Here is a 26,340-nt window from a genome sequence, read left to right as displayed (position 1 = left end):
CAATAAAGGTTGAAATTTAGTCCAGTTTGTGTTTTATATTAAAAGCCCACTTGATTGATTGATTACGATATTTAGGTCTTGAAGACCAAGCGCCAGATTACATTAGGATTATTCTGCACCGTAATGAAGGTGAAATTTACAAATGATATGACTGATAATGAATACGTGAATGATGATATACTAGTAAAATTCAGTGTTAAAATATGAACTACTTAAAAATGAAAGAATGATATTTGATAAACAGAACCAACAAAAAGAATGATATTTGATAGAACCAACAAAAAATAAGTATATATTGAACTTTCACATTCAAAATATATACTTAGTATATGAATAAATGTGACCAAAATCTTCATTAAATATACTGAAATCATATCTCACTAAAATATGGACTATTTCAGATAGCCCAAAGGTTATCTACTATAACACGTCATTATTTAAAACTTCTAAGACAGTCTTCCAAGTTAATTACTTTGCCCTAGGACGAACAAATTTAGGACAGTGCACACCAGCATGTGCTCAACGGATAGCTGACCACCACATTGAACGAAAACTGAGGAGACTGGCTCCCTCTAAATATGGCTATGGTGAAGCAGGTAGGGCAATCCTAAGCCGTGTTAGGATGGCCTCAAATCTTCTGCTACAATTAAAACCCGAACTCCAAAATTCCATACTTTTTCTAATGTTTCTGTACTTCCTGTTGTTGATAAAATGAGAGGAAGTCCAACTCAGCTTCCATTTTTGTTCGAATGTCGTCGATAATTGGACGCATATCCAAATATGGCACCTTATTAGTTGAGAAATCACATCTTGCAGCATCCTTTGCTACTATCAACTAGTTTGTTCCCTTCATCAGTGTGCATAGGAATGTGCTGCCACATGTACTGTTTCGAGCATTCCTTCATTTATCTCTCTCATGCCACACCCGAATCGTAATTGATGGTTACATTTCTCTTTCATGTTATTAAACGCACAACATCTGCAACTACATCAAATACATTTTTATGTACCTTCCCAGTATGGACTGAAGTGAATGAAAAACTTTCCACAATGCCGAAGAAATCGAACCCGGGCCTCATGGTGAGAGCCGCGTATCAGCCACTAGACCACACAGGACATGCTCATTAACATTTAACTGCAAATTCTTTCCTTTCATCAACCTAAATTTACTTTTCCTTTAATATAACGCTAACATTATTTAATGATATGCTTTCCTAAAGGATGAGTCTACTGGATGGTGTTATCAGAATTAAGCTGTATTTGCAACTGGACCATCATCAAAGTGTTAAAGCGATTCCAGTGTTACGTTCGAAAATTATTAGTGTTCAAAGATGTGTAATATTCTTAACGACAAATTGTATATAAATGTCTTGTTATAACATTATGTATCGATATACAAGTCTAAATTCATAATGTATCTCAAAAATTTCTTCAGTTTCATTTTTCCACGTTGCGGATTATGAATGGGCACTTATATAGCACGACTTTAACCTGGTCCCTCTAACATATAGCTATGGTGAAGCGGAGTGAAAGCGAATCCTTAGTCGAGTTAGGATTGTTTCAAATCTCATTACCATTAAAACCAGAACTCCAAAATCCATACTTTTTCTAATGTTTCTGTACTTCCCTATTTGTTTGATAAAATAGAGGAAGTCCATCTCTGCTTCCATTTTGTTTCAAAGTATCGTCTGATAATTGGACGCATATCCAAATGTGGCACCTTATTAGTTAAGAAATCACATCTTGAAGCATCCATTACTTTACTATCAGCTGGTTGTTTCCCTCTGCATCAGTGTGCCCAGGAATGTAACGCCATGTGCTGTTTCAGAGCATCCCTTCATTTATCTCTCTCATGCCACACGAATCGTTATTGATAGCAGTTATTTCTCTTTCATGTTATTAAACCACTTACAACATCTATAACTACATCAATCATTTTTATACCTTCAGTATGGACTGATGAATGAAAAGCTTTCCATTGCCGGGAGGTCAGACCCGGGCCTCGCGGGTGAGCCGTATCCTAACCACCCTAGACCACACGGGACATGCTCATTAACATTTAACACACAAATTCTTTCCTTTTATCAACCTAAATTTCCCTTTTTCTTTTGTTACCAAACACTTTTAACATTATTTGATACTAACTCTGAAAGGATGAGTCACTGGATGGTGTTGTTATCAGAATTAAGCTGTATTTTTACAAACTGGACCATCATCCAAAGTGTTAAAGCATTCAGTTTTACGATCCGAAAATTATTAGTGTTTCAAAAGGTGTGTAATGTTTCTTAATGCAAATATCATGCTAAATGTCTTGTTATAACTTACTGTATCGATATAAAGTCTAAATTCATAATGTATCTGAAAATTTCTTTCAGTTTCATTTTTCCACGTTGCGGATTATGATGGGCACTCATATAGCACGACTATAACCTGGTCTTCTCAGCCTTTCGGACACTCAGGAATTAAAATATAGACGGTTATCTTCCACCACGAAATATCCCTATAACAAGGTTATTACTTTTCAATAATTATGATAAACTTATTCCCTTACAGTGTTCATTTTACATCTTGTTTTCTTGTCAGTCATAACAATAAAGGTTGAAATTTAATTCAGTTTAATGAATACTATATTAAAAAATATGATTGATTGATTACGATATTTTAGGTCTTGAAGACCAAGCGCAGAACCCATCGGATTATTCTGTAATGAATTGAAATTTTAAATTAATGATATTGATAATGATGCGTGAATGATGATATACTAGTAAAATTCGGTGTTAAAATATGAATTGTAAAAAATGAAGAATGATATTTGATCGAACCAACAAAATAAATCATTAAGACCAAAAAATAAGTATATATTGAACTTTCACGTTAAATATATGTAGTATATAAGATAAATATGACGGAAATCTTCATTAATGCTACAAATCATATCTACTAAAATAACCAGACTATTTCAGATAGCCCAAAGGTTTACATCTACTATAACGTCATTGTTAAAACTTCTAGACAGTCTTAAGTTAGTACTTTGCCCAGGACAGATAAATTTACAGGACAGTGCTGGCATGTGCTCAACGGATGTGACCACCCACATTGAACGGCTTCAGAGACTGGCTCCCTCTAAAATATAGCTATAGTGAAGCAGGTAAGGTAATCTAAAGCCGTGTTGGATGGCTCAAATCTTCTGCTACAATTAAAACCCGAACTCCAAATTCCATACTTTTCTAATGTTTCTGTACTTCCTATTTGTTGATAAAATAGAAGTCCATCTCACTTCCATTTTGTTTCAATGTATCCATCCTGATAATTGGACTATATATCAAATGTAACATATTAGTTGAGAAATCACATCTTGCAGCATCCTTTACTTTACTATCAACTAGTTTGTTCCCTTCTACATCAGTATGCATAGGAATGTTAACGCACATGTACTGTTTCAAGAGGCATTCACTTCATTTTATCTCTCTCATACCACACCCGAATCGTTATTATTAGCAGTTACATTTCTCTTTGTTATTAAACCACCCACAACATCTGCAACTACATCAATCATTTTATACCTTCAGTATGGACTGGAAGTGAATGAAAAGAGCTTTCCCATTACCGGGAATCGAACCCGGAGCACTCGCGGGTAGAGAGCCAGTAATCTAGCCACTAGACCACACGGGACATGCTCATTAACATTTAACACACCGTTCTTTCTCCTTTCATCAGCCTAAATTTCCCTTTTCCTTTAATACCAAACACTTTTAACATTCTTTAGTGATATTAACTCTGAAAGGATAGAGTCTACTGAATGGTGTTATCAGAATTAAGCTGTATTTTGCAACTGGACCATCATCCAAAGTGTTAAAGCGATTCAGTGTTGTTCCGAAAGAGGTATTAGTGTTCAAAAGATGTGTAATATTTCTTAACGGCAGAAAATTGTATGCTAAATGTCTTGTTATAACTTATTGTATCGATATAAAAGTCTAAATTCATAATGTATCTCGAAATTTCTTCCAGTTTCATTTTTTCCACGTTGCGGATTATGAATGGGCACTTATATAGCACGACTTTAACCTGGTCCCTCTAACATATAGCTATGAGTGAAGCGGGTAAAGCGAATCCTTAGTCGAGTTAGGATTGTTTCAAATCTTCTGTTACCATTAAAACCAGAACTCAAAAAATCCATACTTTTTAATGTTTCTGTACTTCCTGTTGTTGATAAAATAGGAGAAGTCCATCTGCTTCCATTTTGTTTCAATGTATCGTCTGATAATTGGACTCATATCCAAATGTGGCACCTTATTAGTTAAGAAATCACATCATGCAGCATCCTTTGGTTTACTATCAGCTAGTTTGTTCCCTTCTACATCAGTGTGCCCAGGAATGTGCTGCCACCTGTACTGTTTCAGAGCATCCCTTCATTTTATCTCTGTCATGCCACACCCAACTCGATATTGATAGCAGTACATTTCTCTTTCATATTATTAAACAACTTACAACATCTGCAATTACATCAATCACATTTTTTATACCTTCAGTATAGATGGAAGTGAATGTTTCCGTACCGGAAATCCAGACCCAGGCCTCGCGGGTGAGAATAGCCGCGTATCTAGCCACTAGACCACGGGACATGCTCATTAACGTTTAACACACAAAAATTCTTTCCTTTCATCAGCCTAAATTTCCCTTTTTCTTTAGTACCAAAAACTTTTAACATTATTTAATGATACTAACTCTGAAAGGATAGAGTCTACTGGATGGTGTTATCAGAATTAAGCTGTATTTTGCAACTGGACCATCATCCAAAGTGTTAAAACGATTCATTTTTACGATCGAAAATTATTAGTGTTCAAAAGGTGTGCAATGTTTCTAAATGGCAAAAAATTATATGCTAAATGTCTTATTTACGCTTATTGTATCGATATAAAAGTCTAAATTCATAATGTCTAGAATTTTCTTTCAGTTTCATTTTTCCCCGTTGCGGATTATGAACCAGAGCACTCATATAGCACGACTATAACCTGGTCCTTCTCAGCCTTTCGGACACTCAGAATTAAATAAGACGGTTATCTTCACCACCGGAAATATCACTAACAAGATTTGTACCTTTCCAATAGTATGATGAACTTATTCCCTTGGTGTTAATTTACATCTTGTTTCTTGTCAGTCATAACAATAAAGGTTGAAGTTTAGTCAGTTTATTAATTTTATATTAAAAAATCCTCTTGATTGATTGATTACGATATTTGGGTCTTGAAGATAAGCGCCGTAACCCATCAAGTTATTCAGCGCCCGTAATGAAGGTGAAATTTACAAATTAATGATAGATATGATTGATAATGAATAAATTGAATGATGATATACTAGTAGAAGTAAAATTCAGTGTTAAAATATGAACGTAAAAAATGAAAGATGATATTTGATAGAACCATAAAAAAAATGATATAAAATAAAATAAAAATAAGTATATATTGAACTTTCACGTTCAAAATATATACTTAGTATATGAATAAATGTGACCAAAATCTTCATTAAATGTAGAAATCATATCTCACTAAAATAACCAGGCCTATTTCAGTTAGCCCCAAGGTTATCTACTATAACGTCATTATTTAAAACTTCTAGACAGTCTTCCAAGTTAGTACTTTGCCCTAGGACGAATAAATTTAGGACAGTGCACCAGCATGTACTCAACGGATAATGACCACGACATTGAACAGAAAACTGGGGCACTGGCTCCTCTAAAATATAGCTATGGGTAAATGAGTATGGCCAATCTAAGCCGTGTTAGGATGGTCTCAAATCTTCTGCTACAATTAAAACCCGAACTCAAAAATTCCATACGTCTTCTAATGTTTCTGTACTTGCTTCCTATTTGTTGATAAAATAGAGAAGTCCATCTCTACTTCCATTTTGTTCGAATGTGTCGTCTGATAACTGGACATATCCAAATATGGCACCTTATTAGTTAAGAAATCATCTTGCAGCATCCTTTGTAACTACTATCCAGCTAGTTTGTTCCTTCTACACCAAAGGGCCCAGGATGTGCTGCCACCTGTGCTGTTTCAGAGCATCCTTCATTTTATCTCTCTCATGCCACACCTGAATCAATGTTGATAGCAGTTACATTTCTCTTTCATGTTATTAAACCATACAACATCTGCAACTATCAATCACATTTTTTATACCTTCAGCAGTATGGACTGAAGTGAATGAAAAACTTTCCCGTACCGGGAATCAGACCGGGCCTCGCGGGTGAGAGCCCGCGTATCTAGCCACTAGACCACGGGACATGCTCATTAACATTTAACACACAAAAATTCTTTCCTTTCATCAACCTAGAATTTCCCTTTTTCTTTAGTACCATACTTTTAACATTATTTAATGATACTAATTCACAGAAGGATAAGTCTACTGGATGGTGTTATCAGAATTAAGCTGTATTTTGCAACTGGACCATCATCCAAAGTGTTAAAGCGATTCAGTTTTACGATCGAAAATTATTAGTGTTCAAAAGGTGTGTAATGTTTCTTAATGGCAAGAAATTATATGCTAAATGTCTTGTTACAACTTATTGTATCGATATAAAAGTCTAAATTCATAATGTATCTAGAAATTTCTTTCAGTTTCATTTTTTCCACGTTGCGGATTATGAATGGGCACTCATATAGCACGACAATAACCTGGTCCTTCTCAGCCTTTCGGACACTCAGGAATTAAATAAGACAGTTATCTTCCACACCCGGAAATATCACTAACAAGATTTAATGCCTTTTTCAATAGTATGATAGACTTATTCCACTTACAGTGTTCATTTACATCTTGTTTTCTTGTCAGTCATAACAATAAAGGTTGAAATTTAGTCCAGTTTATTAATTTTATATTAAAAGCCCACTTGATTGATTGATTACGATATTTAGGTCTTGAAGACCAAGCGCCGGAACCCATCAGGATTATTCTGCACCGTAATGAAGGTGAAATTTACAAATTAATGATATGATTGATAATGAATACGTGAATGATGATATACTAGTAAAATTCAGTGTTAAAATATGAACGTAAAAAATGAAGAATGATATTTGATAGAACAAACAAAAAAAATGATATTTGATAGAACCAACAAATAAGTATATATTGAACTCACATTTCAAAATATATGCTTAGTATATGAACTAAATGTGACCAAATCTTCATTAAATATACTGAAATCATATCTCACTAAAATAACCAGACTATTTCAGATAGCCCAAAAGGTTATCTACTATAACGTCATTATTTAAAACTTCTAAGACAGTCTTCCAAGTTAGTACTTTGCCCTAGGACCAATAAATTTAGGACAGTGCACCAGCATGTGCTCAACGGATAATGACCACCACATTGAACGAAAACTGGGAACTGGCTCCTCTAAAATATAGCTATGAGTGAAGCAGGTAAGGCCAATCCTAAACCGTGTTAGGATGTCCTCAAATCTTCTCTTTACAATTAAAGCCCGAACTCCAAAAAATTCCATACTTTTCCTAATGTTTCTGTACTTCCTATCTGTTGATAAAATAGAGGAAGTCCATCTCGGCTTCCATTTTGTTCGAATGTAATGTCTGATAATTGGACGCATATCCAAATGTGGCACCTTATTAGTTAAGAAATCACATCTTGCAGCATCCTTTACTTTACTATCAGCTAGTTTGTTCCCTTCTATCCAGTGTGCATAGGAATGTGCTGCCACATGTACTGTTTCAGAGCATTCCTTCATTTATCTCTCTCATGCCACACCGGATAGATTATTATTAGCAGTTACATTTCTCTTTCATGTTATTAAACCACTTACAACATCTGTAACTACATCAATCACATGTTTTATACCTTCAGTATGGACTGAAGTGAATGAAAAGGCTTTCCCGTACCGGGAATCGAACCCGGGCCTCGCGGGTGAGAGCCGCGTATCCTAGCCACTAGACCAAGCGGAGACATGCCGTAACATTATCACCACAAAAATTCTTTCCTTTCATCAACCTAAATTTCCCTTTTCCTTTAATACCAAACACTTTTAACATTCTTTAATGATATTAACTTTGAAAGGATAGAGTCTACTGGATGGTGTTATCAGAATTAAGCTGTATTTTGCAACTGGACCATCATCCAAAGTATTAAGCGATTCAGTGTTGCGTTCGAAAAATTATTAGTGTTCAAAAGATGTGTAATATTTCACTTAACAGCGAAAAATTGTATACTAAATGTCTTGTTTATAACTTATTGTATCGATATAAAAGTCTAAATTCATAATGTATCTCAAGGAAATTTCTTTAATTTCATTTTTTCCACGTTGCGGATTATGAGTTAGGGCCTTATATAGCGACTTTAACCTGGTCTAATATATAGCTATGAGTGGGCGGGTAAGCGAATCCTTGAATCCGAGTTAGGATTGTTTCAAATCTTCTGTTACCATTAAAACCAGAACTCCAAATCCATACTTTTCTAATGTTTCTGTACTTCCTATTTGTTGATAAAATAGAGGGGAAGTCCATCTCTGCTTCCATTTTGTTTCAATGTATCGTCCTGATAATTGGACTCATAATATCCAAATGTGGCACCTTATTAGTTAAGGAAATCACATCTTGAAGCATCCTTTGCTTTACTATCAAGCTGTTTGTTCCTTCTACAAAGGGCCCAGGATGTGCTGCCACATGTACTGTTTCAGAGCATCCCTTCATTTTATCTCTCTCATGCCACACCCGAATCGATATTGATAGTAGTTACATTTCTCTTTCATGTTATTAAACCACTTACAACATCTGCAATTAGATCTATCACATTTTTTATAACTTCAGTATGGACTGAAGTGAATGAGTTTTCCCGTACCGGGAATCGAACCCGAATTTCGCGGGTGAAGCCGCGTATCTAGCCACTGAACCACGCGGGACATGCTCATTAACATTTAACACAAAAATTCTTTCCTTTCATCAACCTAGAATTTCCTTTTCCTTTAGTACCAAACACTTTGCCGTATTTAATGATATTAACTCTGAAAAGCTAAGTCTACTGGATGATGTTATAAAAGTAGCTGTATTTTACCTTTGGACCATAATCCAAAGTGTTAAAGCGATACAGTTTACGTTCAAAAATTATTAGTGTTCAAAAGGTGTGTAATGTCTCTTATTGTAAATTATATGCTAAATGTCTTCTGATCTATAATACTGTATCGTGTAAAGTCTAAATTCATAGTATATCTCGAAATTGCTTTCAGTTCCATTTCCAAATTGTGGATTATGAAGGGCACTCATATAGCACGAATTTAACCTTGTCCTTCTCAGCCATTTGGACACTGAAGAATTGGATGAAGGTCAACTTCAACACAGGAAATATCACTAACAAGATTTAAGGCCTTTCCAATATTATGTCAGCTTATTCCCTTACAGCGTTTCATTTACATGTATTTACTTGTCAGTCATAACAATAAGGTTGAAATTTAGTCAGTATGTTAATTTTATATTAAAGAAGCCACTGCTGATTGATTGATTATGAAATTTAGGTCTTGAAGACCAAGCGCCAGAACCCATCAGGATTATTCAGCACCATAATGAGGTGAAACATACACAAATTAATGATATGATTGATAATGAACAGGTGGTGTTATGCTAGTAAAATTCGGTGTTAAAATATGAATGTAAAAAATGAAGAATTATTATTAGATAGAACCAGTAAAAATAAGTATATATTGATCTTTTATTCAAAATATATACTTTATAAGAAATAAATGTGACTAAAATCTTCATTAAATATATTGAAATCATATCTCATTAAAATGTAGATTCTTCAGATAACTCACAATATTTCTGTACTTCCTCTCTGTGGATAAAATGTGGTAGTCCATCTCTGATGCCATTTTTGTATGAATGTATCGTCTGATAACTAAACACATATCAAATGTACTTATTAGTTACGAAATCACATCTTGCAGCATCCTTTGCTTTACTATCGGCCAGTTCGTTCCCTTGTAGACCAGTGTGCCCGGGAATGTTATGCACATGTACTGTTCCAAAGCATCCCTTCATTTTATCCCTCTGATGCCATAGGCGAAACGATATTGATAGCAGTTACATTTCTCTTTCATGATGTTAACGCACTTACAAGACATGTATTTAGATTAGTCACATTTTTTTATACTCTCAGTATGGGCTGAAGTGAATGAAAAGGCTTTCCCCTACCGGGAATTGAACCCGTGCATCGCGGGTGAGAGCCGCGTATCCTAGCCACTAGACCACACGCGACATGCTCATTAACATTTAACACAACAAAATTCTTTCCTTTCATCAACCTATTAAATTTCCCTTTTCTTTTAGTACCAAACGCTTTAACAATATTTAATGATATTAACTCTGAAAGGCTAAAGCCTACTCGCTGGTGTTCTCAAAATAAAGCTGTATTTTGTAATTGGACCGTTATCCAGGGCTAATGTGATACATTTTTACTTTTGAAAAATATTACTGTTCAAAAAGTGTGTAAAATTTGTTAAGGGTAGAAAATTGTTTGATGAATTTCTTGTCATAACTTAATTTATTAAAATAAGAGGCTAGTTTCATGATATATCTCGAAAATGCTCCGAGTTCCATTTTTCAGATTATGGATTATGAAGGGATACTTAGGATTTGAATCAGAAATTTATCTTCCACGATAGCAAATATCACCACCAAGATTTAAAACTTTTCAATTTCATGATAAGCTTATTCACTTACAGTGTCATTTTGATTTTGTTTTCTTGTCAGTCATAACAATAAAGGTTGAAATTTAGTTTAGTTAGTTCATTTTAGTTTAAGACCTTGTGCTGGCACGAGGTCGTGCTTCAGAGCACCCCTTGATTTTATCTCTCATGTCACAGCTGAGACGATGCTCATAGCAGTTAAATATTTTCTTTCATGTTACTGATGTACTTCCAAGATCTGGAATTAGCTCAGTCACATTTTTTGATACTTCCAGTATGGACTGAAGTGAATGAAAAAGGCTTTCCCGTACCGGGAATCGAACCCAGCCTCGCGGGTGAGGGCCACATATCCTAGCCACTAGACCACATGGGACATGCTCGTTAATATTAAACACAAAAATTCTTTCCTTTCATCAACCTATAAAATTTCCCGTTTCCTTTAGTATCAAAAACTTTAACAATATGTAAAGATATTAACTGTGAAATGCTAAAACCTACTTGCTGGTGTTATCAAAATTAAGCTGTGTTTTGTAAATGGACCGTTATCCAAAGTGTTGAAGCGATACATTTTTACCTTAGAAAACATTAGAGTTCAAAAGGTATGCAATATTTCTTACTGGTAGAAGATTATATCATAAATTTCTTGTTATAACATAATTTATCGATATAAAAGTCTGCTATCATGATATATCTCTAAATTCTTTTGAGTTCCATTTTTTCCATCTTGTGGATTATGAAGTGGCACTTATATAGGGGGACTTTACCCCGGTCCTTCTCAGCCATTTGGACACTCAGGATTTGAATAAGAAAGTTATCTTCCACAACAGAAAATATTACTAACAAGATTTAAAGCCTTGCTATATTATGATAAGCATATTTTCTTACAATATTCACTTACATCTTCTTTTCTTGTCAGTCATAATAAAGTTTGAAATTTAGTCCAGTATGTTCATTTAATATAAAGATAGCCTTGTGCTGGCACATGTACTGCTTCAGAGCATCCCTTGATTTTATCTCTCTCATGTCATAACTGAGACGATATTGATAGTGGTTACTTTTCTTTTTCATGTTATTAAAGCACTTACAACATCTGCAATTAGATCAGTCACATTTTTTATACTTCTAGTATGGACTGAAGTGAATGAAAAGCCTTTCCCGTACCGGGAATCGAACCCGGGCCTCGCGGGTGAGAGCCGCGTATCCTAGCCACTAGACCACACGGGATATGCTCATAAACATTTAACACAAAAATTCTTTCCTTTTATTAACCTATTTAATTTCTATTTTGCTTTAGTACCAAAGACTTTTACAATATTTAATGACTGATTGGTTATGAAATTTAGGTCTTGAAGACAGTGCAGCGAAGATGAAATACATAAATTAATTATGAGATTGATAATGGAAAGGTGAATGATAACATAATGTACTAGTAAAATTCAGTGTTAAAATTTGAGTGTAAAAAATGAAGAATGGTATTAGATAAAAACCATAAAAAATAAATATATATAAAGATTTTATATTTAAAATATATACTTAATATATAAAATAAATATGACAAATCTTTAATAAAATTAATATACAAAATTATATATCATTAAAAAGATCAGATTCTCTCAGATAACCCATAAGGTTACCTACCTCAACGTCATTACTTAAAACTTCTAAAATAGTCTTCCCATTTAGTAAGTACTTTGCCCTAGGGCGAATAAATTTAGGACAGTGCACCAGCATGTGTTCAGCGGATAGCTGATCACCACAGTGAGCACAAACTGGGCCACTGGCTCCCCTTAAATTATAACTATGGGTGAAGCGGGTATGGCCAATCCTAAGCCGTGTTAGGATGATCTGGAATCTTCTGTTATGATTAAAACCGAACTCCAAAAATCAATACTTTTTCTAATATTTCTGTACTTCCTATTTGCGGATAAAATGGAGGAAGTCCACCTCTGTTGCCATTTCTTACGAATGTATCCTCTAATAACTGGATGCATATCCAAATGTGGCACCTTACTAATTAAGAAATCACATCTCGCTGCTTCCTTTGCTTTACTATCAGCCAGTTCGTTTCCTCCTAGACCTGTGTGCCCAGGAATCCAACAAAACTTAACTGATTTGAATTAAGGGATGGGTAGGATTAAACTTCTTTAGGGCTCCTAAAACACTCCTTGAGTCACTATATATTACTGCGGATTTAAATTTCTTATCAGATGCAACATTTAAAGCATCAACTATGGCTGTTGCTTCAGCGGTGAATATGGATGAGGAGTCTGGTAACTTTATTATGTCTGATTCCCCCCCTCACACACCACTGCACATCCCACCCCATCTTCTGATTTTGATCTGTCAGAATAGACTTTCATGTTATTTATATGCCCCTCATCATGCTCCAAAAACTTGTTTCTGACTTCTTCTTCCGGACGACCTTTCTTCTCTATCTCTATAATACAGACATCTATTGCAGGAATAAACCATGGGAGGATAGCAGGATGTATAACTTGTAGGATCTTCTGCGTTCTTATACTTTCATCCTTCAGTTCACCCAGCTGTCTGATTTGAAATGGTATTAAAGATCTAGATCCAAAAAGCCCTGAGTCACACTGTTTTAAGATCTCAAAAGAAGGATTCTCCTTTGAGCTTTTCAGCCATATGGTGTATCTCAGACCTAGCTCATGCCTCCTTAAGTCCAGTGGTAACTGATGGGAGCCTACATAAATACTTTCAATGGGTGAAGTTCTAAAAGCGCCAGTGCAGATCCTTAGCCCCATATTATGCACAACGTCCATTTCCTTATGTTTAGTCTTTGAAGCAGATGAGTATACTTGGCAGCCATAGTCTAACTTGGATAAGCATACTGCATTCTGAAGCCTTAACAACGATTTCTTATCAGCACCCCAATTAAAATTAGATACTACTTTTAAAATATTTAGTGATCTCTTCACTTTCACTTTTAACTGGTCAATATAATTATTCCAAATGAGCTTTTCATCAAAGACCATTCCTAAAAATTTTACTTCAGTAGAGTAAGGTAAAATAATTCCATTTAAGGTAAGAGTTGGAATGGTTTCCTTAGTTCGGCGCCTGCAGAATCGAACAGCGGCAGTTTTTGATTCGGAGAATCGAAATCCCTGCTCATCAGCCCACTTGCTTACTTTATCGATGGCTCTTTGCATGAACCGGCCAGTAGATACTGCATCATATCCTGTGCAGTACAGAGCCAAATCATCTACAAATAAAGAACCTTTTACTGGTGATGATATCTTTTCTACTACTTCATTAATGGCAACAGCAAAGAGGGTGACACTAAGGACACTATTCTAAGGAACTCCCTCTTCATGTAAGAAAGGTCGCGATACATGATTCCCAACTCTTACCTTTATATATCTTTCTGATAAAAATGTATAAATCTGATCATTTTTCCTTTAATGCCCATCTTATAAAACTTTTTTATAATACCAAAACGCCATGTGGTGTCATATGCCTTTTCCAAGTCAAAAAAAAACTCCTATTGTTTGGCTCTGTTTAGCAAAACCTTGTTGTATTTGGTTTGAGAGCCTGAGCAAGGGATCTAAAGTAGATCTCATTTTCCTACAGCCAGACAGGAATGGAGAAAGCAATTTATTTGTTTCTAAGTGCCATACAAGTCTGGTGTCAATCATCCTTTCCATCAGCTTACAAACGCAACTGGTCTGTAGCTGCCAGGTAAAGAAGGATCCTTGTTTGGTTTCTTCATGGGGAGGATTAACAATAATTTCTAGCTCTTAGGAATAGTACCAGTTTCCCAGATTTTATTTATTATATCTAAAAGAAATGATATTAACTCTGAAATTCTACAGCCTACTTGCTGGTGTTCTCAAATTTAAGCTGTATTTTGTAATTGGAGCGTTATCCGAAGTGCTGAACTGATAGAGTTTTACTTTTGAAAAATATTGGTGTTCAAAAGATGTGTAATATTTCTTACTGGTAAAAAACTGTATGCTATATTTCTTATTGTTACTTTTTGTATTGATATAAAACCTAAAATTCATATTTCTCGAAAATGCTTTGAGATCCGTTTTTTCCACCTTTTGGGTTATGAAGGGCACTCATATAGCGACTCTTTAACCCGGTCCTTCTCAGTCGTTTGGGCACTCAGGATTTAAATAAGAAATTTATCTTCCACCACAGGAAATATCACTAACAAGATTTAAAGCCTTTCAATATTATAATAAGGTTATTCCCTTACAGTGTTCACTTACATCTTGTTTTCTTGTCAGTCATAATAATAAAGGCTGAAATTTAGTCCAGTTTGCTTTTTATTAGATTACACTAGCCTTGTGCTGCCACAGGTATTGCTTCAGAGGGTCCCTTGATTTTACCTCTCTTATGTCATAGCTGAGACGATCTTAACAGCAGCTTCATTTCTCTTTCATGATATTAAAGCACTTAACAGATCTGAAATTAGATCAATCATATTCTTAATATTTCCAGCATGGACTGAAGTGAATGAAAAGGCTTTCCCGTACCGGGAATCGAACCCGGGCCTCGCGGTTGAGAGCCGCATAACCTAGCCACTAGACCACATGAGACATGCTCATTAATATTTAACACAAAAAAATTCTTTCCTTTCATCAACCTATTCAATTTCTCTTTTACTTTAGTAACATAAACTTTAACAATATTTAATGATATTAAATCTGAAATGGTAAAGCCTACTTGCTACTATTCTTAAAATTAAGCTGTATTTTGTAATTGGGCTGTTATCCCAAGTGTTAAACTGATACAGTTTCACTTTCGAAAATTATTAGGTTCAAAAGGTGAGTAATATTTCTTAATGGTAGAAAATTTTATTATAAATTTCTTATTATGGCTTACTGTATCGATATAAAAGCCTAAATTCATAATATATCTCGAAAATGTTTTGAGCTCCATTTTTTAAAACTTGTTGATAATGAAGTGGCACTCATATAGTGTGGCTTAACCCAGTCCTTGTGAGCCGTTTGGACAAGAAGTACTTGAATAAAATGGTAATCTTCCAACACAGGAAAAATCACTAACAAGATTTAAAGCCTCTCAAATTTATGATAAGCTACAATTCATAATAATAAAGGTTGAAATTTAGTCCAATATGTTCATTTTAAATTAAGCTAGCCTTGTGCTGGCACAAATATTGCAATAATTGCTTCGCAGCATCCCTTGATTTTATCTCTCTCATGTCATAGCTGAGACGATATTGATAGCAGTTAATTTTTTTTCGTGTTATTAAAGCACTTACAAGATCTGAAATTAGTTTAGTAACATTTTTTATACCTTCAGTATGGACTGAAGTGAATGAAAAGGCTTTCTCGTAACGGGAATCGATCCTGGGGCAGTTGAGAGCCCGTATCTAGCCACTAGACCACGGGACATGCTCATTAACATTTAACACAAAAAAATTCTTTACTTTCATTAAATTCAGTTTTCTTTTTTGCTTTTACTGGATATTAACTCTGAAATGACTTGCTGGTGTTCTCAAAATTAAGCTGTATTTTGTAATCGGACAGTTATCCGAAAAATATTGGTGTTCAAAATGTGTGTAATATTTCTTACTGGTAGAAAATTGTATGCTCTATTTCTTTTTATAGTACTTATTGTATTGATATAAAAGCTTAAATTCATAACGTTTCTCGAAAATGGTTTGAGTTCCATTTTTTCCAGCTTTGGATTACGAAGGGCACTCATATAGCGAGACTTTATCCCGGTCTTCCTCAGGATTTAAATAAGAAATCTTCCCCACAGGAAATATCAGGTTGTCGAAAAAGCCACAATAATATAGTTGATAAATTATATTTTAAGACACAAAAATCGCAAAAGGGGATAAAAACAACAGGCACGTTGATGAATTTGGTGATAGTCGATCCAAGAAAAAGAACTCTCTTTCGTTGGACTTCAGTTGCGTAACCGTATCTGTGGGCCAAGAACCACCTAGTGGAGAACGACTTTCACCAGTGATGAGCACCGTACGCTGAACGACAGCCGTTAAGAAGATCGAGGACCCGACTGGTCTTTCTCTCCCCACAGTTGTACGGAAACAAAACAGCGTTCATTACGCAACTGCCAAGTCCACACTGAAAGAGAGTTCGATGTTTTCTTGGATAGACTATCACCAAAATTCTTTTCAACGTGTCTTTTAAGAAAAACTAGTATTTTGATTCAGTTATTGAAGAGGACCGTTGCGCAAACGGTCGAAAGCTTCCTCGGTTTTATCCCCTTTTTTGTATATTTTTGTGTCTTAAAATATACAATTTATCAATTATATTATTGTGGCTTTTTACTCATTATTTTCGATCACAATATAGTGATGCTCCACAGTTACAATATTATAATAAGGTTATTCCCTTACAGTGTTCACTCACACCTTGTTTTCTTGTCAGTCATAATAATAAAGGCTGAAATTTAGTCCAGTTTGTTCATTTTACATTAAGCTAGCCTTGTGTTGGCACTGGTATTGCTTCAGAGAATCCCATGATTTTATCTCTGATGTCATAGCTAAGACGATATTGAAGTGAACGAAAATGCTTTCCTGTACCAGGAATCGAACCTGGGCCTAGCAGGTGAGAGCCGAGTATCCTAGCCACTAGACCACATGGGACATGCTCATTAACATTTAACACAAAAAATTCTTTCCTTTCATTAACCTATTCAGTTTTTCCTTTCCTTCAATACCAAAGACTTTTACAATATTTCATGGAATTAACTCTGAAATGCCAAGTCCTACTTCTGGGTGTTATCAAAATTAGGCTGTATTTTGTAATTGGACTGTTATCCAAAGTGTTAAAGTGACTCAGTTTTCCTTTTGAAAAATATTAGTGTTCAAAAGATGTGTAATATTTCTTACTGGTAGAAAATTGTATGCTAATTTTCTTATCATTACTTACTGTATCAATATAAACGCCTAAATTCATAATACATCTCAAAAATGCTTGATTCACATTTTTTCCAGCTTCTGGATTATGAAGTGGCACTCACATAGCGAGACTTTAACCCGGTCCTTCTCAGCCGTTTGGACAAGAAGGACTTGAATAAGAAAGTAATCTTTCACCACAGGATATATCACTAACAAGATTTAAAGCCTTTCAAAATTATGATAAGCTAATTCCCTTACAGTATTCACTTAAATTTTGTTTTCTTGTCAGTCATAATAATAAAGGCTGAAATTTAGTCCTGTTTGTTCATTTTAGATTAAGCTAGCCTTGTGCTGGCACAGGTCTTGCCTCAGAGCATCCCTTGATTTTACCTTTCTCATGTCATACGGGAGGCGATATTGATAGCAGTTACATTTCTCTCTCATGTTATTAAAGCACTTACAAGGTCTGTAATTAGATCAGTCACATTTTCTATACCTCCAGTATGGACTGAAGTGAATGAAAAGGCTTTCCCGTACCGGGAATCGAACCCGGGCCTCGCGGGTGAGAGCCGCGTATCCTAGCCACTAGACCACACGGGACATGCTCATTAAAATTTAACACAAAAAAATTCTTTCCCATCACTAACCTATTCAATTTCTGTTTTCCTTTAGTACTAAAACCTTTACCATGCTAAAGCCTCGTTGCTGCTATTATCAAAATTAAGCTGTATTTTGTAATTGGACCGTTATCCTTAGTGCTAAAGTGATACAGTTTTACTTTCGAAAAATATTTCTGTTTGAATGGTGTGTAAAATTTGTTAATGGTAAAACATTGTTTAATAAATTTATCAATATAAAAGGATAGTTTGATATATCTCGAAAATGCCTTGAGTTCCAGTTTTCCAGATTATGGATTATGAAGGGGCACTCACATAACGGAACTTTAACCAGGTCCTTCGCAGTCATTAGGAAACTCAGGATTTGAATCAGAAATTTATTTTTCACCATAGCAAATATCACTACCAAGATTTAAAACTTTTCAATTTTTTTATAAACTTATTCCCTACAGTGTCATTTTGACTTTCTTTTCTCGTCAGTCATAATAATAAAGGTTGAAATTTAGTCCAGTTTGTTCATTTTGCATTAAATTACCCTTGTGCTGGCACAGGTATTGCTTCACAGCATCCCTTCATTTTATCTTTCATATCATAGCTGAGACGACGTTGACAGCAGTTAAATTTCTCTTTTATGTTATTAAAGTAGTTACAAGATCTGAAATTAGCTCAGTCCCAGTTTTTATCCTTCCAGTATGGACTGAAGTGAATGAGAAGGGTTCCTGAACCGGAAATCGAACCCAGGCCTCGCGGGTGACAGCCTCGTATCCTAGCCACTATATCACACAAGATAAGGTCATTAACATTTAACACAAACAATAAATTCTTTTCTTCCCCTAGCTTGCTAAATTTCTCTTTTCCCTAAGTATCAAAGCCTTTTAAAATATTTTATGATATTAACTCTAAAATTTAAAGGCCTATTTGTTTTTTTTTTTTTAAATTAGCTGTAGTTGGTGCACGGACTGTTATCCTGTGTGTTAAAGAGATAAAATTTTACTTGAGAAATATATGTTCCTTAGGTGTGTAAGATTTTCTAATATTGGAAAATTGTAAAATTAATCTCTTTTTTATAAATGAAATTAACCATTACTGTTATGACTGAACACTGAAACAAGATCTTTAATGAACCCTGCACGGGAATAAACTTATCAATAAAACGGAAAGGTTTACAATCTTTTTAGTGATATTTTCTACGGTGGAAGATAATTTTCTAATTAATACCCTGAGTGTCCTAATGACTAGGAACGACAGGGTTAAAATCCCGTCATATGAGTGCCCCTTCATAATCTACAAATTGAACAAATGGAATTGAAAGCCATTTTGAAATATCTTATCAAACTATCCCATAAGTAGATAAATCAACTTATACAACGAAATTTATCATACAATTTTCTAATACTAGGAAATTTTACACATCTTCACAACACATATCCTTTCTCAAGTAACTCTTAGGATAATGTTCCATGCACGAAATATGGATAATTTTAACAACACCAGCAAATAGGCTATTGCATTTCAGAGTTAGTGTCACAAAATATTTATTAAAGACTTTGGTACTTGGGGAAAAGAGAAATTTAACAAGTTGATGATAGGAAATAATTTTTTGTGTGAAAATTGTTTGTGACTATACCCCGTGTGGTTTAGTGGCTAGGATACTGATTCCCAGTATGCATGAAACTTACCATGCAATACGGACCAATTACAAAGTTGACAACTATGAAACCTATTATATGGAAGTTTCAAGAGCAAAATAAAAGGAACATGTTGAAAAATAATGTTGATGGGTCTCACTGTTTTCTCTTGCTTATAGAAGGGTAAATTTATACTGAAATTAACAAATGCAATAAATACACTTCCACCATACTACTATACCTAAATCTCAAAACAAATTCTAGAACAACGGGGCACAAAAGAAAATTCACTGCAGTGAATCTGGTTCAACCAAATCTGAGGCCTTTTTTATAAGAATTTCCTTTGCTTTCACCTTGTTCACCTTCTGTATGGTCTAACTGGCCATTTCCTTTACACCAGTTACTTGCATTACTATTTTCTATTTAGCATCAGTTAAAATTCGTGTCAGTGACACTTATTCACCTCCAGTGTGGTCTAGTGACTAGCATACGCGGCTCTCACCCGCGAGGCTCGGGTTCGATTTCCGGTGTGTGAAAGCTTTATCGTACACAGCAGAGTAAACTGGAAGTAATATCAAATGTGATTTACCTACTACAACTTCTCACAAGTAATTAGATACAACTTCTCACAAGTAATTATACAAAATAAAATAGAAAGTTAACTCATCTCAATAAATTCTCAGCTATGACATTAGATGAAATCAAACAATAGGCTAAATTTCAGCCAATTTTCTTATGACTAAACAGCAAAACAAGATCTACTTGAACTCTGTAAGAGAACGAGCATCTCCGAAAGGGGTTATTTCATCAGTCTTGCCCGTGATACTTCCTACAGTAACAGTGAGCTTTCTTATTTATATCCTGTGCAGCCTCGTGGCTAGGATAAGTGGATCTCACCAAAAAGTACTGGGTTGCAGTCCCATCCCAGTAACGGCTGTCAACAGCCAACAAATAAAAAAAAAATTGGACCAAGACCTTTTTCGATTTCCTATCAAACTTTCTCATAAGCAGAAAAGTAAATGAAAAGTAGAAGTCTGTCATTCAATTTCCTATAATTATGAAATTATAGACACCTTTAGGGCATAAATATGTTTTGTAAAATGTCCTTTTTATCAAACTCGCTTGTTTTGCTTACATTCAAACAATATTCTCACCCATTCTTCCATGTTAATACTATATATATCATTCAATACTTAGCACATTCAGCACTTAAAATCTATTAGCATTTTTGGCTTATAAGTTAAACAGATACATATCTTGGCAAATTCATGTGAAAACTGCACGATAAAAAGTAGTAGAATACTATAATAAAATTTTATGCAAAAAGAAAAATATACGAAAATCATGTGATAAAACGTTAGCTTTTCTAAGCAAGCAATCGTCGAAAATCAATTAATCTTGAGAAAATAAATGGGTGACAAATGTAAGGAAAAATATGCCGTTCTTTCCCTTTAGGACTTAATGAAGAAATACCTACTTTGATAAAACGTTCTTTGATATTGGACATCTAATCTCTCTCTCTCTCTCTCTCTCTCTCTCTCTCTCTCTCTCTCTCTCTCTCTCTCTCTCTCTCTCTCTCTCTATGGGACAGAGCCGACTTTTCTCCCCACTTTTCCCTGACATGAGCATAGTTTCAGTAACACTAATATTTAACAATAACAACTACGAATCCTAACAATCATCACATGAAATCTATTCAAAGAATACGAAGATTATCAAAACCAGAGAACGCGCATAAAGAAGGATAGGAATAAAACCTTTCAAGGAAGAAACAAAGAAGCATAGAAACAAATAGGATAATTGTGTCCTGCAGGGGGGGGGGGCCCTTCCTCCTTCATATCCCGTGATAAATGGCTCAAACGACCTGCTATTTTCACAAGACCCGCAATACGGCAGAGTTTGTTGCAGAATGGTGATTAGGGTAAAGGTTCCAGATGTATAATTGCATATATATTATAATAACAGTCCTATAATTGTGTAATCTGTTGTTATTGGTTGTTATTTGCACGGTGAATACCTTATGATTTTTTTTTTTTTGCTCCATGTAATCCTTCGAAATGTTAACCCCCAAGCTAAGTCTTTTGGGTTCACTGTCCGGTGGCTTACGATTCTCTTGTTTATGCAGTTATTAAGTGATAATTGTAATTATTGTTTATAGATTCGTTCATAATTTACATTAAGCAAAGCTTTTGATTAATTTTACTTTTGAATTGTTATTTCACATCGGAAATCTACGACTTGACGCTACACGAAGTGCTACCCTCATCACTGGGAATAAATGAATTATTCAAGCGGAAAGTATAAGTTGTGACATGATACACACCCGATGTTATAATCATCGTCACCCATCTGCTGATGACAGATTCCTTCTGGAAGCGAATGGGGTTATGAACATCATTAATCAAAGTCTGGCCACGAAACATCTTTTTTTTATAGCGACGCATTAACCGTGATTGATGTAGTGAAATGGCTTAAATGAGATATTTACGACGTACTCGGCTATTTACAAAATGATTCTGGGACTGCAATTACCAACAAGGAAGAAAAAACTAGGACAAATAAGTCCACAAAGAATTAATAATGCAATGCACAAAAAAGGCAATAAAAATCCAGAACGTCAAAAATGACATGTACACATACGAACAACTTCCCAAATTATAACTTACCAAATTACAAAGAATGCGAAATGGCATATACAAAACACACAAACGCAAACACACGGTCGCACGGACAGGCACATGCACAGACGAGCGTGCGCACATTCATAAACACGCAATATGTGTGTGTGTGTATGTGTGTATATATATATATATATATATATATATATATATATATATATATATATATATATATACATATATATATATATATATATATATATATATATATATATATATATATATATATATATATATATATATAATGTATTGTCACGAAGTGACCAAGTGCCTGGTTATCACACGATTGGTCACAAAATCCAAAAATTTACCTCACTTCAGCCAGATACCTGAACCCTCCCCCTCCCCCTTCCTCCTTTCCCATGCCTGTCGAGAAATTTTCAACATTAAGTAACCCAACAGTATACAATAAAGGATTTTTGGCTGAGCTTTGTTATTTTCATTTCGAAATGGACTCAGCAGGTAATTCTAGAACAACAGCAGGTGCTGCTGGTGATGGTCCGGAACCACCAATGGCATCAGCATTGGTTCAAAACCCACTGACAGCTGCTCCTACACCTGGCTGGTGCTGCCCATAGACTTTGCTTATTATTATTAATATATGGTTAATTTAGCTATGGGTATGGGTATGGTATGGGTATGTTACAGATATGGGTATGGGTATGGTATGCGTATGGGTATGGTACGCTTATGGGTATGGGCATGGGTGTGGGAATGATGTGGTATGGCATGGGTATGGATATGGATAAGGGTATGGATATGGAATGGATATGGATATGGTAAGGATATGGGTATGGGTATCGTTACGGGTATGGTACAGATATGGGTATGGATGGAACAGATATGGATATGGGTATGGGTATGGAACAGATATGGATATGGGTATGGGTATGGTACAGATATGGGTATGATACAGATATGGGTAAGAGTATGAGTATGGCACAGATATGGGTACAACCAAGTGTGAGTGATAGCGAGCATCTGCTGGTGTCTGATTACAATACATGGGTATGGGTATTGGTATGGGTATGGTACAGATATGGGTATGGGTATCAGTATGAGTATGGTAAGGATATGGGTATGGGTATTGGTATGGGTATGGTACAGATATGGGTATGGGTATAAGTATGAGTATGGTATGGGTATAGGTATGGGTATGGAACAGATATGGATATGGGTATGGGTATGGGCATGGTACAGATATGGGTATGATACAGATATGGGTAAGAGTATGAGTATGGCACAGATATGAGGACTACCAAATGTGAGCGATGGCGAGCATCTGCTAGTGTCTGATTACGATACCTGAAGAAACTCAGTAAAATGAAACAATGAAGACGAAGATTCAAGGTGTTAATTAATTTAAGAGCGTGTCTGAATTACAAGGAATAAAATATTTACAGCATTAAATTGCAATTACGGATTCTATTACGGTTTCAGCGTACGTGTAATAGCGCGTGCAGGCATAATTTCACGTAAATCGAACAACACCAATAAACAACAATTATTTAATTCCAAAAGCAAGTTCTTTACCTTGGCTATTACGAAAATAAGATTATTATTTGCGTGATCCATGTTAAGAGATCGTTTGAGACAGTTAATTTTTTGCAATTGTGTCAAACCGTCAGATGAACCAAAATTAACAAAATACCGAAGTAGTCAATTTTAAAATTAGTCTGACAACTTACAATGGGATAATGGTCAAGTACAGCCAATCATCATTAAACGGAAGTGGACTGATGATTATTGAGCAAGTCGTTAATATACAGAAGTGAATTGATGATTCCTGAGTACAAAGCAATCACGAGAGAGAGAGAGAGAGAGAGAGAGAGAGAGAGAGAGAGAGAGAGAGAGAGAGAGAGAGATGAAAACGCACGGATATGCAAGAGAGAGAGAGAGAGATGAAAACGCACGGATATGCAGTGTATCAATCATTAGAAAAATAACATCAGGAATCAAAGAGGCAATTTCTACTAAATTCTGGTAATTCAGCAACGCAGTCTTGCGATGACCTAATATAATCACAGATTTCGCAACTACAGACTGGGAGACATTAACTCACGACCTCTCTGACAGAGAAAAGGTATTTTCTCCCAAATGCATAATCTCATTAGAATCATAAACCTGATGAGCTCCACAATCATGTCCGTGTTCCCTCTGAAGAGGTTTTAATAAATAATGAATATTTTTATGAATTCCGACCCCTCCAATCATACTCCTGTGAAGAATCAAAATTTCGGCACGTAGGTCTGATATCAAGTACTTCAAGACGAGAACAACTTTATTTTTTCTTCCAGTAAAGAAATCCAGTATTATTGATGGTATGCTCGTCTTAAGATACCCCAGTATGGGTAAACTTTTTCAAATTCTATTTAAAATAAACTTGGAGAATATAAGTTAGTTTATATTTATAAAACACACTTGTCATGACAAGTATATATGTATATTATATATATATATATATATATATATATATATATATATATATATATATATATATATAAATATATATACACATATATATATATATATATATATATATATATATATATATATATATATATATATATACATATAAAGGCAGTAAATAAAGTCAAAAAATAAAACTATACAGTAAGCATGGTATAAGCAAACATTCAATATCTCGCAACTGAAAGGTGAAAAAAATGTAACCATCGTCGAGTAAGGTAAAATGAATTAATGCAGCTACAACAGGAAGCAACAACCTAACCATAAACACAATTGTACATTCATTTCCGAGTCTCAGCATCAAAGGTACCATCACAGGAGGCTACTAATACGAGAGTTAAAACCAAAACCTGGCCATAAAACTGTAGTTGGAATAGACATGGGTGAAAATACGAACCAGCTGTATCCTAAAACGATTTCAGAGTTACAGACCTTACAATTAGGTAAAATGAAAATACCATAATAACACAGGTAAACCAACCGTGCAATTTATCAAAATCCTTGAGGTAGAGACGAACCATATTCAAATGGGCAAATAAAGGGTCACTACCGATGCTTAAGTAGATCCACAAGTCCTTGTTACCGGGTACTAAAATTAATCAACTCTGAAGTAAAACTCCCCTAAAATTGAAAGGCCTTGACAGTCAAGAAGAGAGGGCCTTCAGACATTTCTTTCCGCACTGTTCCCTTTCACTCTACCTCTAACATACACACATTATTCATTAAGATTAGTGACACTCTCAAGTAATATTTAGATAAAATGGTATTAGCCAAGAATAAAGAATCAAACTTAAAATTTCAATTTGTAGACCTACAAGAGGAACTATTACGCCCCTTGGCATGGCTGGTCCGAAAAGAAAAGAAATAATAACGAATAAAAGAAATAACAAGGATACCTGAAATAGAGCGCGAGATCTGTCACCATAAGGTGCAATGCCCTCGCCTATTGACAAATGATAAGCTGTAAGATTCCGGAAAGCAATAAAGGCCCCCAAAGCAGGAAGAGAATCACATGCAAGAATACAAGCGAAAACAGCAGTCACTGATGCAACTGGTGCCTTCGAAATAATTTAGGCGGCTTTATGCTGAAAAAATTGTTTCACAGATAATCATATAAGCTGTCAGATCAGATTGCACATAATGCCTAAGTTGAAAACAAGACTGGGAAATATTCTAGTATTTGATCCTTCAACTTGCCTACTTATATATAACATGTCTACGTGTAACATGTCTGGACATTCGCCAGCTAATTTTAACAGCTCATTGATTTCTGTATATTAAAAACATTAGACTACAAATGCCGTTTAATATCAAATTCACTAAACATTGGGAATAAATTTACACCCTAAGAAAATTTTAGTAAATTTAATTAATAAGTGCATCCGCACTGGCCAGGATT

General features: G+C 35.0%; 1 protein-coding gene and 2 non-coding genes across 3 annotated transcripts in view; all 3 read right to left on the bottom strand.

Annotated features, from left to right (window-relative positions):
- Positions 1-26,340, bottom strand: part of LOC136847412 (uncharacterized) — a 654,742-nt gene that overhangs the window by 450,591 nt on the left and 177,811 nt on the right. The window lies entirely within an intron of this gene.
- TRNAE-CUC (transfer RNA glutamic acid (anticodon CUC)) lies at positions 11,840-11,911 on the bottom strand. The gene has a single exon. It is a non-coding gene; the product is annotated as a tRNA-Glu (tRNA).
- Positions 18,078-18,149, bottom strand: TRNAE-CUC (transfer RNA glutamic acid (anticodon CUC)). The gene has a single exon. It is a non-coding gene; the product is annotated as a tRNA-Glu (tRNA).

The sequence above is a fragment of the Macrobrachium rosenbergii genome, chromosome 16 (assembly GCF_040412425.1).
Source record: "Macrobrachium rosenbergii isolate ZJJX-2024 chromosome 16, ASM4041242v1, whole genome shotgun sequence".
In the NCBI taxonomy this organism is placed as follows: Eukaryota; Metazoa; Arthropoda; class Malacostraca; order Decapoda; family Palaemonidae; genus Macrobrachium; species Macrobrachium rosenbergii.
The sequence above is the reverse complement of the archived record's forward strand: the minus strand, read 5'-3'. Positions and strand labels throughout refer to the sequence as shown.